Here is a 10819-nt window from a genome sequence, read left to right on the forward strand (position 1 = left end):
CATTTTGAATCCTGGTTAGACAATCACATGTAACAAAAGTTCCCTTCCTTGAAAACGTCTGCAAGAGTTCTGAAAAGGTGGTCTAACTTCACTTTACTGTAACACTGATACTGTTTTCCCATTCCAGTTTTCACTTGTTTCTTTTTAAGACACGGAATAGTACCCATCTTCTCAATCTCCCAAGCTTTCAGGCTACTGGACAAGAGCAGAATCCAAATGACTCAATAACTACCTATTTAAATAACAACTATATAACTGGAGTTGAGCAGAAGTGTCCTGGGAAAAAAGCAAAACCAATGATCCTATGTAAGATCGAAGTGTATTCCCATCATTCAGAAGCTCTCCCCATAATCTGTCCCCACCTGCCAAGCCAACTTTATCTCTTTGTATGCCCCGGAACCCCCGCCTCCCCAAATCTATCTCTCTCATAGCTACCAATCAGAATTGATTCCTTCCTCAAAACTCCTCAAGGACTTCTATATCAGTTAAGCTTTGCATTTGGCAGCTAGTAACAGAGCCCAGAAATAAGAGTGGCTTAAACAAGATAAAAGCTTCTTTTCTTTTAAAGGAATTCTGGAGATAAGCGAAGCAGAGCTGGTATGGCATCGCCTAGAGTTCCTGTATCTTTCTGCTCCACAATGCACCTTCTATCCTCAGGAACAAAGGATGCCTCAAGTTGCATCCATCTTATCCACCTTCTAGGCAGCCAGAAGGCGACAGATAGGCAAAATGTCAAACTTCTTTTCAAACACCTTCGGGGCCTAACACAGTCCAGCATACTTCATGAGCCCTCTTTAAATAACTGCCCGATCCACAAATGAATTAATTTGGCAGCGGTACAGAGGTAGGATGATTTATCAGTTACAAAACTTCAGTAGATTGTAACAGTATACCCAGGGCACCATATTAGAAACTATAAGGCATAATTGTAACTCTTTAAAATGCTTTAAAATCTCTCTATAACTGGTTTACCACAGTACCTAAAATCCCCAGGTAGAGAATTATTCTGGGGTTTTCTTTACTTTTGTAATTGAAGTATAGTTCATTTAGTGTTATGTTAGTTTCAAGTCAACAGCAAAGTGATTCAGATATGTATGTTTCTGTTGATGTTTAGTCACCAAATTGTGTCTCTTTTTCAACCCATGGACTATAGCCCACCAGGCTCCTGTGTGTGTGTGTCAAAGTGAAAGTGTTAGTTGCTCAGTCATGTCAGACTCTTTGGGACCCCATGGACTGCAGCCCGCCAGGCTCCTGTGTCCATGGGATTCTCCAGCCAAGAATACTGAAGTAGGCTGCCATTTCTTACTCCAGGGGATCATTTCGACCCACAGATCGAAGCTGGGTCTCCTGCATTGTAGGCAGAATCTTTACTATCTGAGCCACCAGGGAAGCTCAATATATGTAGACGAAGAGAGAGAGAGAGAGATTTATACTGTTAAGAGACTGTAACTCCAGTAAAATCCACTGTATTATGCTGACGGAGCTGGGAGAGTTCAAAGAAGTATAAGTCACCTTCTAACAGGGGCTTCCCAGGTGGCGCTAGTGGTAAAGAACCTGCCTGCCAACATAGGCAACATAAGAGACGGGGGTTTGATCCTTGGGTTGGGAAGATCCCCTGGAGGAGGGCATGGCAACCCACTCCAGTATTCATGCCTGGAGAATCCCATGGACAGAGGAGCCTAGTGGGCTACGGTCCACAGGGTTGTAAAGAGTCAAACATGACTGAATCGACTTAGCACACCTGCACAACTTTTAACACATGGAAACTTACAGCATACACACAAACACACACACACACGTACTCAACACTATCCACGGAAGCTTATAGCACACACACACACATACATACGTACTCAACACTATCCACAGAAGCTCACAGCACACACACACACACACACACACACACACACACACACACACACACACGTACTCAACACTATCCAGCAGCCTAGAAATGCCAAGGCCAGGAGACATTGCAGAGAAGGATAAAAGTCTACAAACACCTTTTGGTAAAGTTGTGACTCAAGTGATTTGTTAGTGCCCTAAAAAGGCCAGAGCAGTTGAGGAGAAGAGAAAGCCGGCCCCAGAGCTGGTCAGAGAAGTTGCCTGGTGACTGTGCTGAAGGGCCCAGGTTCCTTGAGTGCAGCAGGGGAGACTGGGGGGCTCCAGAAAACTGGGTGACCCCAGAGACGAGCAGAAAGTACAAGTAAAAACCATCTTTTGCACACTGCAGACCAAGCATAGTGGAGGTGTTATACAGGAAGGGCCGGGTCCAGGAGCTCTGGGTTTCAGCCCTGCCTCAGCCACCAGCTGACTGGGTAAACTTGTGCCACTGACAACCTCTCTGGACCTCGGTTTTCTCAGAGAAGTATGGGCTAGACAAGCTAAGCATTAATGAGCATTAAAATGATCATTACTTGATACTAACATTAGCATATTATATGGTAATAATATAACTTGATACTGACACTTGTGCTTCAGTCAATTCAGAAGAGGTTATTTAAGTATGAGAATGGGGACTTCCCTGGTGATCCAGTGGCTAAGACTGTGCATCTAAGGCAGCAGGCCTGGGGAAAAAGATTCTGCATGCTGCAACTAAAGATTCCACATGCTGCAATGAAGACCGAAGATTCTACGTGCCACAGCTAAGACCTGGGGCAGCCAAATAAATATTTTTTTTAAAGAAAGAAAGTACAAGAGTGAATAAAAGAGTGAGAGTAGGTTAGACCTGGGAAAACAGGAGATGGGGCCACTGTGCGGAAGAAATGCGGCACACCAGAGGAACCTCTTCTGCTCTGCTCCGAACAGCTGGAGACGTTGTTCTAGAGGTGAGCTTAGAACTTACTCTAGTGAGCACAGGAAGGCCTTTTCTCATGTGCAAGGCTTGTAGCATTGTAGCATTATAGAAGGATGTAGAATAATAATGTAGAATAATAGCATTGTAGAATAATGCTTGTAGCCTTATTCCAGAGTAAAAATATAATCCTAAAATAGTAAACACACACACAGCGATTATTTTTACGTGGGCCTTGTTCTAAGTCCTTCGCATTATTTTTTTTCACAGAAAGGTGTTAAAAATCATTGATAGAGAGGAAAAGCAAGAAACAGAATTAAGGTACATCACCGGTTTGGCTCAGGGCCTGGCACTCAGCAGGTACAAATCATGGTTTTACACTGTTGACAGACAAAAGGTCTTATGGAGACAGTCCCCTTCTCCTACCACATAATTCCACTCTACTTTCTGCAGTGTCCTTGGTCTCCATTTACATACAACTCACGTTCCCACGGTTGCACGTTTCCATCGGAAGATGTTAATGGGATTCACAGCTCTTCTCATGTATATAACCCCAACCCTGGGCCCCAGGCCTCTAGAGCCAGGGAAGGATGAGCTAGAGATAAGAGTTTTGTTCCCTCCTTCTCACTTTCCATCAGCAGTTCTCTCTTTTGAGTGAAGATGTGTTTTATTTCACTGGCAGAGAGGAGGAAGAGAGGTAAAAAGCAGAAGAGAGGAAGGAAACAGAAGACAAGCTGTGGGAGGTATTTCAGGTCTGGGTTTTGGCTGCAGCTAACACTTAGGGCTATTATTTTTCAGAAATATGGAAGCCTAACACCAAAGACTGAAGCAGAAACGACTGTGATTGGGGCTGTTACTTAGACTAGTTCCAAAAGAACCCAAGTTGGGAGCTGAGATCATGAATAAACTGTGAGGAATCCATTTGCTAATACCTGTGAAAGCTTAATGGCCACAGACCAATGCTACGTTATTAGACCAGTTTAACCAGCAGAGGTCTCTGTTTTACTGATCTTCAATTGAAGGCAGGGCAGGGGAAACAATCCCGGGAGTTGTCCATTTTTATTATCCCTCTTTTGAAGTCTCTTTTCAAAAACAAATATGTAAATAAGGAATCACTTGGCCAAAGTATTTGTGAACACTGGATCTGGGTGCTCAGTCCCGATGAGCAACAAGATAAATAAATAAAATGCTGGCATATGGAATCATTGAAGAAATGATTCCATATTCATCCCTAGCTGTTCACTAGCTTAGAAGCTTCACACCAACTGTACCAGCAGAGGGTAAAGCATGGATTGGCCCATAAAACAACACGCACAACTCATCGTGACAATGAAGAGAATGCAAGCTGAACCCCCAGAAGGTGGAGTGGAAGGGGGTCAGTCAGTTGATCACCCAACACCAGACCATAGCACTTGCTTGGGTCCTTTTCAAAACCAGAAACAAATCGGTTGTGACCAGCATGTGCTCTGATGGTATGAGGACTTCACATCTCTTTTACTTACTGACATCAAAGCTTTAAAACCTTGTTTACATTGTGTGTGTTGAGCAGTGGGCTTCCCCAGTGGCTCAGTGGTAAAGAATCTGCCTGCAGTACAGGAGACCTGGGTTCAATCCCTGGGTCCGGAAGATCCCCTGGAAGAGCATGGCAACCTCCTCCAGTATTCCTGCCTGGAGAATTCCATGAATAGAGGAGTCTGGTGAGTTACGGTCTGCAGGGTCGCAAAGTCAGACATGACTGAAGTGACTTAGCAAGCATGCTGAACACCCTCTCAAATAAATACAAAGGTGTGAGCCTGCAATTTTTTCCCCCCACACCTACTGGAACAATCCCAGTATGAGACTAAGGGTTTTGACTAGAATGAGACAAAAGGAGGAAGTGAGAGAGTTTCACTGAAGCTTAAATGAAGTCTCTCTCTTCTGTTATCCAATGGTTCTCCATCACTCTTGATGTAAAGTCCAAAATTAAAAGGCCATCACCATGTGGACTTGCCTATCACTCCAGTCCAAGCCCTTAGCCCTGCCGTCCCATTGGCTACATACCTGCCACAAACACCTTCTTTCACATCATCAAAAGCCTTCCTGGATTTGGGGCCTTGGGCAGGGCTCTGCCTGGACCACTCTTCTTTCAGCTGGCCCCCACCACTAGGTGAGACCCTGTGTTCCAAACAGCATCCTACAGGGCAGCCACTAAACACAGGGGGCTGCAGAAGCACACACAGGGATGGATTTCTAAAGGCTTGTTTCTTTTTGGCGAATACAAGGCGGCCTGGGGAAAGCGTATGGACTTCTGCTTCCAGTCTGATCCCTCAACTGGACTCTGTGCAGAGCTCAGACTGTCGGAGCACAGAGCAGAAGCTCTGAAGTCCCTTCATAGCACTTCTTGTTCAGAACACTCACAGGTAACTGTGGTTGCGATTCCTTATCCTAACTTCCTCTAGCTTCATGAAGGCGAGGCTCCTATCTGTCATGTTGAAGACACAAAGCTTGGCCCTTAGAAGAGGCTCCATGATATTCAGCCAGCAGTGAAGCAGTGTTTGGAACCACCAAGCAACCATTACATTGGATCTTCACATGCCTTTTTCTGCTAAAATAATAAGTGTTCAGTGTTCAGGGGACTTCCAGCACAGGGGAAGCAGGTTCCATCTTGGGTAGAGGAACTAAGATCCTGCATGCTGTACCACAACAAAGACCAGATGCAGCCAAATAAATTAACTAATTAAAAAAATACTCTCTTTTGCTATATTTAAAATGGATAACCAACAAGGACCTACTGTAGAGCACATGGAACTCTGCTCGATGTTATGTGGCAGCCTGGATGGGAGGGGAGTTTGGAGGAGAATGGATACATGTGTATAGGTGGCTGAGTCCCTTCACTATTCTCCTAAAACTATCACAACATTGTTTGTTAATCAGCTATACCCCCATACAAAATAAAAAGGTTAAACAAATAAATAAATAAATGTTCCGTGTTCAGCCTGCACTCTTGAACTACCATTTTCCTTCAACTCCAGTGAATATATGGTTTGTGGCCAAAAAATCAAGACTGTAGCTTCCTGGAAAATAACCTGATCCACAGGGATGGAAAGCGTGATCTGGACTAGGAAACAGGAATCTCTGAATTGTAAGCCAGAAGGAACCTATAAATCATCATGTTTAACTTTTCCACTTTACAGGAAGTCATGGATTCAACTGTCTTCATCTGTCTAATGAAGACTGAACTCGGTGATCTCCCATCCCGGGTATTGTGAGATTTCTAAGTTCTGCCCCAGGTCAGTCCCATGGAGAGTGACAGCTCAAGACTGGTCTACTCACTTGAAATTTAAAACGATCTCCCCAGCACTAGGTGCTAAGTAACTCAACTACGGCAGGGAGTTGATCTGTTGAATTTCAGACAGAATCCATAACTGCCAAAGTTCAAGGAATGTGAGGTTTGGGATAATATTACCAGTGGGATCCCATGTGGCAAAAAGATGGAATAGGCTCAATTTTCCATGGCTTGTTAAGTTACCCCTGAGTTAATAGGAATGATATTTATACCTCGCTGATGTGCCCTGGAAGCAAAACCATATACCCAAACTCACGCACTTCTCATAACTCATTCACGGATTTAACAATATCTGAAACTAAATAGAAAAATGGAGAAGACACGAATTCTAGAAATGCCTTGTTCCCTGCTAATGTCTGAAAAGAGACTGCATGAGACAAAGAGAAACTTTTTTTTTTTTACAAATTTACTCCACATTCAAGAATTATAAGGATAGTTATTTTTCAAATTGGCAATCTCTTCATGTTTTTGCTCTTGTTAAAATCCATTCTAAAAAATACAACCAATAATGAAATGTCCACAGCAAAATCGCTTCATAATTCTCATTCTCAAAAACTGAAGAGGTAATCTTCCATAGACATGAGTCTATCACGTGTGCGTGTCTGTGCGTCAGTGGCTCAGTCGTGTCAGACTCTTTGCAACCCCTTGGACTGTAGCCCCCCAGGCTCCTCTGTCCATGGGGATTCTCCAGGCAAGAATACTTGAGTGGGCTGCCATTCCCTTCTCCGGGGGATCTTCCCAACCCAGGGATCAAACCCTGGTCTCCTGCATTACAGGCAGATTCTTTACTATCTGAGCTACCAGGTATTTAAAAAATATTTTTTACAAAAATGGGATCATACTATAAATATTTTTCTGTGCCAGGTTTAATATTATAAACTTTCCCTATTCATACAAACAAAGCTACCTGGGGTGTTTTAGTAGCTGTGATCTGTGTCTTTTTTGTATATTCTATAGTTGGTTCAATCAAATCATCTTGCAATCCTATATCAAAGGGGAGGTTGTTTGGTTGTTTACTTTTTTGGTTTCCTTTTGAAGCTTAATATAGAACTTAACAACAATCATTCTGGTAAATATATATTTAGTCACACAAGGCATGTGTGCTAAGTCGCTTCAGTCATGTCCCACTCTTTGTGACTCTATGGACTGTAGCCCACCAGGCTCCTCTGTCCATGGGATTCTCCAGGCAAGAACACTGGAGTGGGTTGCCATGCCCTCCTCCACGGGATCTTCCTGACCCAGAGATCAAACCCAAGTCTCTTATGTCTCCCACATTGGCAGGCAGGTTCCTCACCAGTGTACCCCCTGGGAAGCCCATATTTAGTCACACATATGATTATTTCTATAAAGTAAATGTGTAGAACTGCTGAATCAAAGACTACACCTACAGTAGATAACATAAAATGCAATATGTATGTGTGTACCTGTGTGTGTAGGAAGGATTTAACCCTTTATTCACATGATTAGCTAAAACCTAATATTTATTCCATAATATTCTCTACTAGTGGTGCTAGTGGTAAAGAACCTGCCTGCCAATGCAGGAGACATAAGAGATCTGGGTTTGATCCCTGGGTTGAGAAGGTCCCCTGGAGAAGGGCATGGCAACCCACTCCAGGATTCTTGCCTGGAGAATCCATGGACAGAGGAGCCAGGCAGGCTATGGTCCACAGGGTCACACAGAGTCAGACATGACTGAAGTGATTTAGCACAGCACAGCACATTCTCTTCTGATTTGACATTTCATATTTATCATATAATGAATTCTGCTTGAACCTTTTTACAACAATCAAGAAAGTAAAGGGAATGCCAGAATAAGGCAACAATTTTGAAGAAACTCAGATTATCCAATGATATACAGCCATTAAAACCAGGAATGAGAAATTCCCTGGTGGTTTAATGATTAGGACTCTGTGCTCTCACTGCCCAGGGCTGCAGGTTCAGTCCCTGGTTGGGGAACTAAGATCCTGCAAGCTACAAGGTGGTGTGTCCAAAAAAAAAAAAAAAAAAAGCAAGAATGAATGAAATGTGTTAACAAAGGTCATTGCACCTACTTCTATGGGCAAAGTGATGCCAAAAGCCAAAAATTAGATAGTTTGGATGAGAGGGATTTCTCACTCAACTTGAAAGGTGGTCATGGCTTCCACAAATGCAAATTCCTTGCTTCTTGATCTTCAGTGAAGCTGGGGGAAAAAATCACTCAGCTTTGGACAAAAGGGAGGGAAGCAAATGTCAAAATCTCAAAGAATAATGGTCAACTTTGCATCTACGAGATGCTAACTGTAACTCTATTTACCCAAACTTACCTGTTCTGTATATGACATATCCTAACAGTCTCAATTACAACTGAGCATGTTTTTTAAGAGTCTCTTGTATTTCCTTTTCTGAAAATTGTGGTCACATACTTTGCTTACTTTTCTACTTTGTTTGCTTTTTCTTGTTGATTTGTAGAAATTATTTATCAGGGAAACGAGGTCTTTGATATATAGGCTGCCAACATTTTTTCCAGTTTGCCACTGTCTTTTGTATGGGTGTGAGTGTTACTGACTTAGTACCACAAACAAATCTATACCAGGTCCTTTCCAAGATAATAAATGATGACCCTAAATGGAGGATCCTGGTAGGCAGCAGTCCATTGGGTTGCTAAGAGTCAGACACGAGTGAGCGACTTCACTTTCCCTTTTCACTTTCATGCACTGGAGAAGGAAATGGCAACCCACTCTAGTGTTCTTGCCTGGAGAATCCCAGGGATGGGGGAGCCTGGTGGGCTTCCGTCTATGGGATCGCACAGAGTTGGACACGACTGACGCGACTTAGCAGCAGCAGCAAACCTCCCCAGTGGCTTAGACAGTAAAGAATCTGCCTGCAGTGAGGGAGACCCAGGTTCAACCCCTGGGTCAGGAAGATCCCCTGGAGAAGGGAATGGCTATCCATTCCAGTATTCTTTTTCTTTTTTTTAAGTTCTACCACTTTATTGCTACCAACCCATCTCCCTCCACCCTCATGCACACATGCTCAGTCATGTAACCCCATGGACTGCAGCCCGCCAGGCTCCTCCGTCCATGGACTTTTCCAGGCCAGAATATTGGAGTGGGTTGCCATTTCCTTCTCCCACTCCAGTATTCTTGAATGGAGAATTCCATGGACAGAGGAGCCTGGCAGGCTATAGTCCATGGGGTCACAAACAGTTGGACATGACTTAAGTGACTAACACACTTTTCAAACTAAACAAATGCCTTTTTGTTTTGTTTTGGCCTGGCCTCGGTTTGTGGTTTGAAGGATCTCACTTATCCCGTCAGGGACTGAACACAGGCTATGGCAGTGAAAGCTAACTCTAACCACTAGGCTACCAGGGAACTCCCACATTAAACTCAACCGTTTCAGCAAGTTTTTGCAATATATTCATTTTGTTCATTAAATTACCACCCTCCTCTAAAATCATTTGTTCTTCTTAAGGGTAACAATAGCAGTCATTAAAAATGAGAAAATAAATTGACAAGGTTAGTATAGTGCTGGTTGTGGTTACTTGAGAATCCAAAATAAGAACTGGGTGTCCTGGGGAATTCCCTGGTGGTCCAGTGGTAGGATTCCAAGCTTCCACTGCAGGGGGCATGCGTTTGATCCCTGGTCAAGGAACTAAGATCCTGCATGCCACATGCTATGGACCACAAAAAAAAAAAAAAAAAAACAACCTGGCTGTCCTTATTAATTGTATATATTAATACAATGATTATTATTTATTATATACCAGGTACTGTGCTAAATACTGCACACACATTATGCCACCAAACAGTATTAATAATCCTTTGAGAGAACTATAAGCATCCTCATTATATAGCTAAAGAAATAGAAACTATAAAAGGTCAAAGTGTTAGTTACTCAGTCGTGATCAACTCTTTGTGACTCCATGGACTGTAGCCTGCCAGGCTCCTCTGGCCATGGAATTCTCCAGGCAAGAATACTGGAGTGGGTTGCCATCCCTTTCTCCAGGGGATCTTTCTAACCCAGGGATTAAACCCAGGTCTCCTGCATTGCAGGCGGATTCTTTACCACCTGACCCACCAGGGAAGGTGAAACTGCTTCCAAAATGGCCTTGCAGGGAGTAAGTAGGGTAACTCTACCCTGAAGAGTCTCATTTCAAAGCCTCAAAAAAGATGGGATCCAGAATCTTATGAGATTCCTTTAGGTGGGACACGGATGAGCTTAAAATTTCTTCCAGGGGCCTCTCTGCTGGCTCAGCAGTCAAGAATCTTCCTGCCAATGCAGGAGACATGGGTTCCACCCCTGGTCTGGTAACACCCCACATGCCGGGGAACAGCTAAGCCCATGCACAACAACTACTGAGCTTGCGCCCTAGAGCCGGGGACCGTAACTACTGAAACCCAAATGGTCTATGGCCTGTGCTCTGAAACAGAAGCCAGCGCAATGAGAAGTCTCTGGAATGAGAAGCCTGTGCACAACTAGAGAGTCGTCCCCTATCACCACTAGAGAAAATCCCACGCAGCTACAAAGACCCAGCACAGCCAAATTAAATAATTTTTTTAAAAAATTAAAAAACAATTAACTTAAAAAAAAATAAAATTCTTCCAGGATGGTGGTCTCTCCTTATCCAGATTTTCAATGTTCTCCGTTTCAGTTAATTTCAGTTAACTGGGGTCCAGATATAGTCCATGAAAAACTCTGGTAGTAATTCACAGATTTAA

Source organism: Capricornis sumatraensis, chromosome 4 (assembly GCF_032405125.1).
Source record: "Capricornis sumatraensis isolate serow.1 chromosome 4, serow.2, whole genome shotgun sequence".
Classification (NCBI taxonomy): domain Eukaryota; kingdom Metazoa; phylum Chordata; class Mammalia; order Artiodactyla; family Bovidae; genus Capricornis; species Capricornis sumatraensis.